Below are 12967 nucleotides of genomic sequence, written 5' to 3'. Positions count from 1 at the left end.
GGAAGAGCAGTCAGTCCTCTTAACCACTGAGCCATCTCTCTAGCCCCACCATGCTGTTTTTATTACTGTTGCTCTATAGTACAGCTTGAGATCAGGGATGGAGATTCCTCCAGAGCATCAATTGTTTTATAGGATTGTTTTAGCTATTCTGGAAGATAATCATGTAATTTTTTTTCTTTCAGTTTGCTTATATGGTGGATTACATTGGTGGATTTCCATATATTCAACCATCCTGCATGCCTGGGATGAAGCCTACTTGACCACGGTGAATGATATCGTGATGTGTGTTCTTGGATTCAGTTTGCAAATATTTTATTGAGTATTTTTGCATCAATGTTCCTAAGAAAATTTGGTCTGAAAATTTTTTTTGTTGGGTCTTTGTGCGGTTTGGGTATCAAGGTGACTGTGGCTCATAGTTTGGCAATGCTCCTTCCATTTCTATTTTTGTGGCATAGTTTGAAGAGTATGGGTATTAGCTCTTCCTAGAAGGTCTGGTAGAAGTCTGTGATGAAACCATCTGGCCCTGGGCTTTTTTTGTTGTTGTTGGGAGATTTTTGATGACTGTTTCTATTTCTGAAGGAGATATAGGATTATTTAATTTGTTTACCTGATCTTGACTCAACTTTGGTATGTAGAATCTATGCAGAAAATTGTCCACTTCATTTATATTTGCCAGTTTTGTGGCATATAGACTTTTGTTTTGTTTTGTTTTTCAAGACAGGGTTTCTCTGTCTAACAGCTCTGGCTGTCCTGGCGCTCACTGTGTAGACCAAGCTGGCCTTGAACTCATAGAGATCCACCTGCCCCTGCCTCCCAAGTGCTGGGATTAAAGGCATGTGCCAGGCATATAGGCTTTTGGAGTAAGACTTAATGATTCTTTGGATTTTCTTGTTGTCTGTCGTTATCTCCCCTTTAATTTGTTTTTTCTTTCTTTGTTTCTTTCTTTTTTTCTTTCTCATTTTTGGTTTTTCAAGGCAAGGTTTCTCTGTGTAACAGCTCTGGCTGTCCTAGAATTCACTCTGTAAACCAGGCTGGCCTCGAACTCACAGAGATCTGTCTGTCTCTGCCTCCCAAGTGCTGGGATTAAAGGCATACACCACCACCACCCAGCTTAATTTCCGATTTTTCTAATTTGAGTACGCTCCCTCTGCCTTTTAGTTAGTTTGGCTAAGGGTTTGTCTATTTTGTTGATTTTCTCAAAGAACCAGCTCTTGGTTTTGTTTATTCTTTGAATTGTTCTCTTAATTTTATATTTATTGATTTCAGCCTTAACTTTGATTATTTCCAGCCATCTACTCCTCTTGGGTGTGTCTCTTTTTTTCCCTAGGGTTTCCAGATGTGTTGTTAAGTTGCTTGTATGAGACATTCCCAATCTTTATGAAGGCACTCAGTGCTATGAACTTTCCTCTTAGCACTGCTTTCATTGTGTCCCATAAATTTGGGTATGTTGTACCTTCATATTCATTGAATTTTAGGAAGTCCCCAATTTATTTCTTCTCTGACGCAGTTATCATTGAGTAGAGAGTTATTCAGTTTCCAAGTGTGTGTAGGCTTTTTGTTATGTTATGCCCAAATTTTGAGAGACTCCCCGAACAGACCACCAAAGAGCTGAGTCTAAATGCAATCGCAAGGACGTCTTTACTGTAGGTTTGAGCCTGGGCCACACTTCTATGCACTGACACAGCAGATGCAGAGAAGTGGCCCCGAGTCTCAATTGGAGAGTTTTTTTTTTTTTTTTTAAATAGGTTTTAGACAAAGAAATGAGTTTTTAACAGTATATGATTGGATGGCATTTTGGGCAGAAAAGCTGCAAGGAGGGAGTTACAAACCTTGATGGTTCATGGTTGGATAATAGGTATAGGGGCAAATTGATCTATAGAAAAAATTGGTTGAAGCAGTCATGGGGGCATTAGGAACTTTGGCCTGGCTTCTCCCAATTGGTTGTTGCTATGTTTCAGACCATTTCCTTGTCAGCTTGACCAGCAGAGAGTATATTTGGACTTTCCTAAAGTGAGCTGATTGTGTTGCTAGGGAATTTTACTGTTTAGACTACTTTGTGGTTTTCTTAGAATCTGGGTTCAGCCCTTGGCCAGGTTTAACACAAAATGGAGTTTCTTTTTGAAAATGGAGTTTGTCTGGTCCTTACAGTTATTTCTGTTGTTTCTGAGGTCCAGCTTTAGTCCATGGTGGTCTGATAAAGTACAAGGCATTATTTCAACCTCTTGTATCTGTTGAAGCTTGCTTTGTAACCTACTATACGGTCAATTTTGGAGAAGGTTCTGTAAGGTGATATTTTAACTTCTTAAAATACATTATACTTCTTAAAAATTAGTCTAGCCGATTTCTTAGACCAGCACTTCTAGTTTATCTGTAGCCTTCTAGGGCTGTTCCCACATTTATCCACTTTGCCAACTCTTTCAAGGCTTTGACGAAGGGCATATTAGTCACTTAGGATCTTTCACAGATGTTAGCATGCATCTTTCAGCAAAGTCAGCAGTAAAGACACAGAGCTCTGCCTGTCCAGAGCAGAATCACCTTCATTTGTGGCAATGTCATTCCCAACTCCAATGCTACTGAATGCAGAATGGTGACTGGCAATCACCAATACTGGCTGTTCATCCACAGATATGGTAATTGGTCTCTGGAACATCAGATCAACCAGACTATTTTTCTGAGACTTGACTAAATGGAGCATGAAGGAGAAACATGTCCATATCTGGGAAGGAAGTCATAAAGATGCAAACATGGAGCTGCCACAAGCATGGCAGAAAAGTGTGAGTCTACTTGTAATGCAAGATATATTGAGACGGAGTCAACCAATCTTGGCTGCTTCTAAATTCCCTAAATCCAGATCAAACCATCTATCTCATTCTTCCCTGATATGAATCAATGCATTTACTTTTGCCAGGTATAGTGGTACACACTTGTAATCCCAGAACTTAGGCTGAGGCATGAGGATCTTAAGCTCAAGTTTAGCTTGGGAGGCATAGGTGAACTATACCTACTTAAAAAAAAAATAATTTAAGGCTGGAGAATTAGCTCAGTGGTAAGAGCATTTGCTGCTCTAGCAAAGGACTCAAGTTCAATTCCCAGCACGCACATGGTGGCTCACAACCATCCACAGTGCCACTTCCAAGGGATCTGACACCCTCTTCTGATCCCCACCAGTACTAGGCATATAGGCAAAACACTCAAAAATAAAATAAATACATCTTTTAATATGTTTTTTAAAAAATCTTTCTTATGCATCAACTACTTAAAGCTGGACTTCAGCTACTACTTAACAGTATTGACTGTTTGGTGGTTTTGACAAAGATGAAAACTCTCCATGGTGTGTGTGTATGGGTGTGTGTGTGTGTGTGTGTGTGTGTGTGTGTGTGTGTGTGTGTGTGTGTGCATAGCTACGAACAGAATCCAGAACCTTTACTAGGTAAGCTATGCCAGTGCTCTACTACTCAGCTGCATCAGCTTCTTGATCTTTTGATTTTATTTTAATCTATCCTCTGTGAAAACCAAGGACACAGTAACTTTAAAAATGCCCATGGTAATATTTATGCATGTTCTAATTGGCAGAGTTAGGAGATGAATATTTCAAACATCTGTACACATAGAAATGTATACTGTGGTCTTTTTTTTTTCTTTTTGCAAAAATTAGATCTAAAATGTTTATAATCCTACACAGACCCCACCTGCAAACATGGTTTTAGACATCATGGCATATCAATCAGCTCATATAGATTAGCCTAGTGCTTTGCTTGGTGGTGTCTGATGAATTCATCTCTGTTTGGGGTGCATTTTCTTAACAGACTGCCATTGGTAATGTGGTCAATAGTGTGCTATAATCTAACTGATAGAATTTATTTTCTGGAATTGAGTATGTAAAACAATTGTTCAGCCACTGTCTCAGGATGTTTTTGGTTTTGTTTTGAGATGGACTCAGAGTCCAGCATGGCCCTAAACTCCTGATCCTTCTTCCTCTACCTCCTCCCTGTTGAAACTATAGACATTTCCTACCATGCCCTTACCTCACATGCTCCCAGAATTCTCATTTAGAGTCTTCAAGCCTTTGCTATTGACTTTTTGTGTTCAGATGGGTTTTGAAAGAAGCTGAATATCCTGTTTTTCAATTCCATGATAAAAATTATATCAATCTATTGGCAGAATCCCACTCAAGTTGAAACACAAAAGAGACCAATCATTCATGTATTTGACAGACTACTCAGAAAAGTTAAGATTCTATAAAGTGGGCAATACTGAAAAAATAGGAAACCTGATCGCTTCATTGTCAAGAGTTATAAAAACAATAAGAAACAGCAGCAGTATTTAGGTAGCATTTAATTAGACTAGGGATGTTACCTACTGTTTAATTCTGACTGCGTACCAATAATTAGGATCTGGGTTGGGTGATTCGTGTTCTTTATCTCTTTTATTTATTTATTTTTCCTTTTTGGTTTTTTAAGACAGGGTTTCTCTGTGTAGCCTTGGCTGTCCTAGATTTGCTTTGTAGACCAGGCTAGCCCCGAACTCACAGAGATCCGCCTGCCTCTGCCTCCCAGGTATGCACCTCTGAGGCCAGCTTCCCAGCACAATATTTTTGTTACAATTATCTGAACTGACAGAGACACACCCTAAAAAACTTGTATATTCTCACTAGCTTAAATTAAAACAAAACAAAGCCCAGGCTTATGACAGTTGTGTATAGCTCTTGGCATCAATACTCCTTTCAGCTCTCAGCTCGTAGCCCTCTGCCCACTCCAACCATGTGTCAGGCAGCAAGATGGAGGGGGAAAACAGAATGTGATGTCAATACAAAGCAAGAGGAAGATGTGATTAAATGAAGTTATTGTGCTGGAGCTACTGTTTGCTGGGGTCTAAGCTAAGGTATTGAATGTGAGACTGCGATCATTTGCAAGGGACAAGTGTACAAAAATTCATCCTGAAGAGTTTAATTGGCTCTTTTAGGTCAGGAAACACCTCATTCCATAAGACAGAATGAGTATTCTGATGGACCAAACAAAAAGCATTTCAGTTTTTATTTTATTTTTTGGTTTTTCGAGACAGGGTTTCTCTGTGTAGCCTTGACTGTCCTGGACTCACTTTGTAGTCCAGGCTGGCCTTGAACTCACAGCGATCCGCCTGCCTCTGCCTCCCGAATGCTGAGATTAAAGGCGTGCGCCACCACGCCCGGCGCGTTTCAGTTTTTAAAAACTGAAAAGTCTGCAGAAAGCAGAAAATAAAGTGAAATGAGTTACTTTCTTTGGAGAGTGTGGGCAGGAAACAGAACCAATAGATGACTTGGAAGATCACTTGCCCAGTACCCAGGTTTGATCCCCAGGGATGCAAAACTAAACAAAAGAAAAACAATAGATTTTTAAACTCCCTAATATCAGGTCATCTTTCTATGTGTCTGGATTAAGGCAAGGGGATCTTCAGTATCATGTCAACAGAAATTGGCATGTTCCTCTCTAACTGGCTTATTTGTTTGGAGACTGGGTCTCAGGCTAGCCCAGAACTCAGATCCTGCAGCTTTAATCTCAGATACACAGGGTTTTGCTACCACATCTGGCACTAATTCTCATTTCTGACTGTCTTTTTTGTTTTTCCAAGACAGCATTTCTCCGGGTAGCGCTGGCTGTCCTGAAACTTGCTTTGTAGACCAGGATGGCCTTGAACTCGGAGATCTGCCTTCTTCCTCCTAAAGAGTACTAGGATTAAAGGTGTGCACCACCACTCCCCAGCTACCTAATGCTGATTTCTGAAGGTCAAAAAACCAAAACCAATGCCAAGCATGGTAGCACACACCTATAATCCCAGCACTCAGGGAGGCAGAGGCAGAGGCAGAGGCAGAGGCAGGAGAATCTCTGTGAGTTCTAGGCCAGCCTGATCTACAAAGCAAGTCTAGGACAGCCAAGGATACATAGAGAAACTGTCTCAAAAGAAAAACAAAAACAAATAAACAAAAAAAAAACCCAACCTCATTTAAGTTGGTAATGTACAACTGCAGCATTAGTGACCCTACTTTTCTTTAAAGTCTGGACTAGTACAGCAGCTTAGTTTAGAACAATGCCTCTTATGATTCTTATTTAACAGACACCAACAACTTAGCTGATAAATATTTGCAGCAACTTAAGGAGTTAAAAGTGATGGTGGGGCAGGCGGGAGGGGAGGGCTCGGTTAGGAGTTGGATTGTAGCCCACTACACATAAGGGTAGTGACAGTCAAGTCCTAAAGAAATGTCTCTGCTGTTCAAAGGAAGTACAGGTCCAACTTAGGACAGACTGAGTTTCAAAACCTAGAGAGTTCTGTGTATCTATCCAATGTCTCTGGCATTGGAAAGAATAGAGATTAGCAGCAGCTGAGACTGATGATGTGTCAGGAAAACAGGTGATGAGGATAGAGACGGTAAGGTAAAGTTTGAGGCAGTTCATTTCCTAAAGGAACTCTAAATGGTGAGGTGGGACTATTTGCAGATGGAGGCCGGTGGTAGTCAGGGTTTGGGGGTTTGGGGGGGGGTAACATGAAGACTCATTAGAATGTGGGAGGCAAGGGAACTGACTCTGGTGTGCATGAGCGCTGTTCTTTTTTCTACATTAGTAGTTCCACTAAGGGTCCACTGAAGCAGGACAGGGGAACGCAGAGCAATGGAGGAGCCAGTGGAAGCACCCACTCTCAGTAAAAGCATTCATTCAAAAAATCGGATGCAGAGTTAGAAGTCATTAAATGGATCATCTACTTTGGTAGATGACTGTAACAATTAGGAAGAAAGTGTTGTTAGTGATCAGAAAAAAGACCAGGGAATGCCCGTGTATATTAATATGCTCTTGTGTCTGGTTTTTCACTAACTTAGCAATTTTTCTGATTTTAAGCTTTCAAAGAATTCCATATTTAACACATCAATAACAAAGCTTTTACATTGGCAATGCAAAGCTGGTTTGATGTTGAGATGGGCAACTATAGTAGACCCGATGCGGAAAAGGATAAGTGGAAGAAGTGATTGGGATGCCCTATGTAGACCAGACTAGTCTTGAACTCACAGTCATCCACATGACTCTGTTCCCCAGTCCTGAGACTAAAGGTGTGCCCAACCACACCCAGCCATTCCTTATTTTTTATTTAAAAAAGAAACCTTACAAATTGCTGAAACTGGATAGAAATATTTCTGTACCTGAGAATACACAAACAAGGGCCTAAGAAAAAAAATGCAATTGAGATGTAATATGAATAAATTAATAAAATATATTTAAAGACTCGTAAACAAAGTAGATTTTTTAAAAATCTAAAAAAAAAAAAAAAAAAAAAGAAAGAAAGAAACAAACAAACAAAAAATGCAAAAGGACTAGAAAGTGAATGGTAAAGATCATGATCATGGAGATAAAGAAATCGTTCTATCAAGAAAATGTAGGCAAATGGACATTCTCTTTCTTAAGAAACACATAAATATGGGAAGTTATTTATAGTAGGCCTTGACAGGGTTACCACAATAAAATACTATAGATTATGTAGCTTCAACAACAACAACAACAACAACAACAACAAAATCTCATAGTTCTAGAAGTTAAAAGTCCAAGATCAAGATGTCAGCAGGGTTGCTGTCTTCTGAGGCTTCTCTCCCAGGCTGTAGACAGATGCCCTCTCCTGGGTCCAGGCTGACAGACAGATGCCCTCTCCCGGGTCCAGGCTGACAGACAGATGCCCTCTCCCGGGTCCAGGCTGACAGACAGATGCCCTCTCCCGGGTCCAGGCTGACAGACAGATGCCCTCTCCCGGGTCCAGGCTGACAGACAGATGCCCTCTCCCGGGTCCAGGCTGACAGACAGATGCCCTCTCCCGGGTCCAGGCTGACAGACAGATGCCCTCTCCCGGGTCCAGGCTGACAGACAGATGCCCTCTCCCGGGTCCAGGCTGACAGACAGATGCCCTCTCCCGGGTCCAGGCTGACAGACAGATGCCCTCTCCCGGGTCCAGGCTGACAGACAGATGCCCTCTCCCGTATCCAGGCTGACAGACAGATGCCCTCTCCCGTATCCAGGCTGACAGACAGATGCCCTCTCCCGGGTCCAGGCTGACAGACAGATGCCCTCTCCCGGGTCCAGGCTGACAGACAGATGCCCTCTCCCGGGTCCAGGCTGACAGACAGATGCCCCTCTCCTGTATCCAGGCTGACAGACAGATGCCCTCTCCTGTATCCAGGCTGACAGACAGATGCCCTCTCCTGTGTCCAGGCTGACAGACAGATGCCCTCTCCTGGGTCCAGGCTGACAGACAGATGCCCTCTCCTGGGTCCAGGCTGACAGACAGATGCCCTCTCCTGGGTCCAGGCTGACAGACAGATGCCCTCTCCTGGGTCCAGGCTGACAGACAGATGCCCTCTCCTGGGTCCAGGCTGACAGACAGATGCCCTCTCCTGGATCCAGGCTGACAGACAGATGCCCTCTCCTGTATCCAGGCTGACAGACAGATGCCCTCTCCTGTATCCAGGCTGACAGACAGATGCCCTCTCCTGTATCCAGGCTGACAGACAGATGCCCTCGCCTGGGTCCAGGCTGACAGACAGATGCCCTCTCCTGGGTCCAGGCTGACAGACAGATGCCCTCTCCTGGGTCCAGGCTGATAGACAGATGCCCTCTCCTGGGTCCAGGCTGACAGACAGATGCCCTATCCTGTATGCAGTCTGGCAGACAGATGCCCTCTCCTGGGTCCAGGCTGACAGACAGATGCCCTCTCCTGGGTCCAGGCTGACAGACAGATGCCCTCTCCTGGGTCCAGGCTGACAGACAGATGCCCTCTCCTGGGTCCAGGCTGACAGACAGATGCCCTCTCCTGGGTCCAGGCTGATAGACAGATGCCCTCTCCTGGGTCCAGGCTGACAGACAGATGCCCTCTCCTGGGTCCAGGCTGACAGACAGATGCCCTCTCCTGTGTCCAGGCTGACAGACAGATGCCCTATCCTGTATCCAGGCTGACAGACAGATGCCCTCTCCTGGGTCCAGGCTGACAGACAGATGCCCTCTCCTGGGTCCAGGCTGACAGACAGAGACAGATGCCCTCTCCCGGGTCCAGGCTGACAGACAGATGCCCTCTCCTGGGTCCAGGCTGACAGACAGATGCCCTCTCCTGGGTCCAGACTGACAGACAGGTGCCCTCTCCTGGGTCCAGGCTGTCAGACAGATGCCCTCTCCTGGGTCCACCCATGTACAGAAAGGAGTTTCAAACCCTTCTTATAAGGGCTTCAATCAAACTCGATCATACTCCACCCTAATGGTCTCATTTAAAAATATTTTTTTCCAGTCAGGGTTTCTTTGTGTAGCCCTGGCTGTCCTGGAACTCAATCTGCAGACCAGGCTGGCCTTGAACTCAAAGATCCGCCTGCCTCTCCCTGCCCCCCTAGCACTGGGATTAAAGGTGTGTGCCACCACTGAACATCTCATTCTGGGCTGCTCAGAGTTCTGCTTCTAAATATCTACTTGAAAGACTGTCACAACATGTGCCACAATTTTCCCTAAAAAGCATAAAACTCAAAGGTGAAAGCAGGGCATAATGTCACACAAATGAAATCTCTCAGGAATTGAAAAGTAGAAACAGGAGGACCTGGAATTGAAAGCTAACTTCAGTTACATAGCTAGGCCAACCTGGGCTACATGAGACTCTGTCTAAATATTTGAATAAATTGAGATATATGCCATGCTTTTTTTTTTTTTTTTTTTTTTAATAAATAAACCTCTTTTTATTTTTTATTTTTGGTTTTTTGAGACAGGGTCTCTCTGTGTAGGCTTGGCCATCCCGGACTCACTTTGTAGACCAGGCTGGCCTCGAACTCACAGCGATTCGCCTGCCTCTGCCTCCCGAGTGCTGGGATTAAAGGCGTGCGCCACCACGCCCGGCTTATGCCATGCTTTTGGTGGAAGAATTTTACTGTTATAAAATTTCAACAAAATCTTGGTATGATATCATGTATCTGTAGTCTCGGCATTTGGGAGGTAGTGGCAAGAGGATCAGGAGTTAAAGGTCATTCGCTAACTTTAAGGATAGCCTGGGCTACAGGAAACCTGTCTTTAAAAACACTACTAATAAAAGTTCAAATAAATATCAATTTTTTTCTAAGCTACTATAGCCAAATTCCATAGTATATACTTCGGTCCTCTTGCCCTTCCCCTTTCATTCTACTTTGTTACACTATATTTAATTGTATATTATTTAGAATTAAATAACATTTATTTTAGACTCATCATTTCTCACCCCTAATTAGAATTCCCAAGTACCTTATGGTCATTTGTAGACCAGGGCTGGCCTTGAACTCTGAGTTCTGGGATTACAGGTGTGTACCTCGGCACCAGGCCTTTTTATTTAGTGTCTGAGTGCCCTATCTGCATGTACACCGGCAGCCAGAAGATCCCATTATAGCACCCCAGTATAGAGCTACCATGTGGGTGCTGGGAACTGAACTCAGGACCTCTAGAAGAGCAGACAGGGCTCTTAACTACTGAGCCATCTCTCCAGCCCCCACCCCATTTACCTAGTTCTTAAAGTTGTTCTTTCCTGTGGCTTAGTCAGTATAATTTTTTCCAAATTATTATATTCAGAAGCACTTGCTATTTTATCAATGATAACCTGCATGTCCATTAGTAGGAAAAACTCAATAAAGATGTTGAAGGCATGCTATTGAAAATTATAGAGACAAAGGCCTATTGTGAATAAAAAAATACACTTGACATTAAAGCATGATCAGGGACGGAGAGATGGCTCAATAGTGAAGGACACTTGGTGCTCATGCAAAGGACATGAGTTCCAAGATTACTGGCACCCATGTTACATGGCTTACAACTGCCTGTAGCTCCAGCTGCAGAGGACCGGACACCCTCCCTCCAGCCTCCTCCAGCACCCAGACCAACATGTGTAAGTGAAGACACATCCACATAAATAATACAATTAAAAAAGATTGATCATGGCCGCTAAAATTAAAAAACTAAATCAAGTTGAAGAAGAATGATATGCTCCCACCCATATCCATTTTGAAATTGTCGGCAGAGGACAGAGGTCTCCTGGGAAATGAGACAGCACACTAAGGGTGGTGGTGCAGGTCAAATCCTCCTACTCAGAAGCAGCAGCAGGAGGCTGGAAAAGAGGGAGGGTGATGTAAGCCAGGGCAGAGGACTTGCCTAGCATGTGTAAGGAAGGCCCTGGACTTGTTTCCGAACACTGAGGGGAAAAGGAGGCAGCGCACTTTCCTGTAATAAATACGCACCTTGATTTAAGACAGTTTCTCTGTAGCACAGTTCCTGAGCCTCTTGCCTCAGCTGCCAGGGCGCTATGACTACAGGCATGCCCCAATAGGCACGGCTCTAAATGTAACAGCTCCGCGTTGTTGAGGCCTGCTCCTTTTCGGTAGCAGAATTATTTTTATTTCAGGCCCACCAGCCCCATCACCTCAGCTCATTGCTAGTGTAAAAGAATCTCTATTCAAGGTCAGGTTGACCATAAACTATGTTTATGATCATCATGCCCTATGGCCTTACTAATCAGCAAAAAAAATTCCCAACCAAAAGACCAGCTGCCCCCAACTGCCACGCACACTTTCAAGCTTAGCTAGAACTTTTTGTTGGCAAAATAACTTGAGTCAGAGCTGACCACCCTGTCCCACTATGAGCCACCCGCCCCGCCCTGCCCCCATAAGCTAATTGCGGTTTTTCACATTTAAATAGGCAATACAACTTCCCCTCAAGGACGGGGTTCAGATCCCGAACTGGTCACGCCTCCCTGAGCTCAGAAAATAAAGCTTTCATTTTAAGCCTCTGCATCAGAAGTTAGTTTTCTTGGTTTCCATTCCAAACCCAACAATGTGAAAGATAGATAAATAAATAAATAAATAAATAAATAAATAATGAGAACCCCCAAATACTTTGTTTTCTTTTTCCTCTAGAAAAATTCTCATTTATCCAAAGGTAGTCTTATTTTTTATGTTTAAAGTAACTTTTGGTTTTTTAGACATTATATAGCCTTGGCTATCCTGGAACTCACTCTATACTCTAGGCTGGCTTAGAATTCACAGATGTTTCTCCCTGCCTCTGCCTCCCAGGAACCAGGATTAAAGGCATGTTCTACACACCCAGGGCAGAGTATCCTTTTATAAATGAATGAAAACACTTAAGGATTTAGAGTTAAGGAGTTAAGTACTAGGGCCTTTTCAGGGCACATTTTCCATGTTGCAAACTAACTCCAAATGTTAGTATTTGTGTGTATACATTTATATATAATATATTCATATGTATTTATGTGTTATAATTTTTATATATAAAATTACTTTTTGAGATATTTTTGTGGCTTTTGTTTTGTTTTGAGAGACAGGGTTTCTCTGTGTGTAGCCTAGCTGTCCTGGACTTGTTTTCCAGGCTCACAGAGATCCGCCTGCCTCTGCCTCCCAAGCGCTGGGATTAAAGGCGTGTGCCACCACTGCCCAGCTCTATTTCTGTTATCTTTATAGTCAACAGGAATTTAATTACCTGGGAAAGCCAAAGGAATGGCAAGAATCTCCCAACTTAAACACTGGTGAGGGCTAAGGGAACAGCTGTCCCGTTCGACAAGTCTCGAGATGCACCTGACAGATAATTTCCACATAACGACCCACCACGGTTAAGAGAAAAACGCATAAAGCTGTAAATAAAATTGTGCACGTAGCAAAAAATCCCTTGTTTTCCATGGATTCCCATATCCTGAGAATCAAGGAGCAGGGATTTGTTAGTAAAAGGAAACTGTAAACCAAGAGGAAGTGGCCTGAAGAAACGATAAACCGGGCATTTCAACCTAGAGTGCACTTTAACCTAAATACTTGCTTTGCCTAGAAAACAGCCTGGTGTTTTGGCTTCTTCAGGGCTTCCTTGGATATCAGGAAGCTAAGGCCTCAAGCCGCCACCTGGCGACGCTGATGACAGGCAAGGAGTCCCAGCTGCGGCAATTATGAAGGCTGAGGCGT

Source organism: Acomys russatus, chromosome 1 (genome assembly GCF_903995435.1).
Source record: "Acomys russatus chromosome 1, mAcoRus1.1, whole genome shotgun sequence".
NCBI lineage: Eukaryota > Metazoa > Chordata > Mammalia > Rodentia > Muridae > Acomys > Acomys russatus.
Note: the sequence above shows the minus strand (reverse complement) of the source record.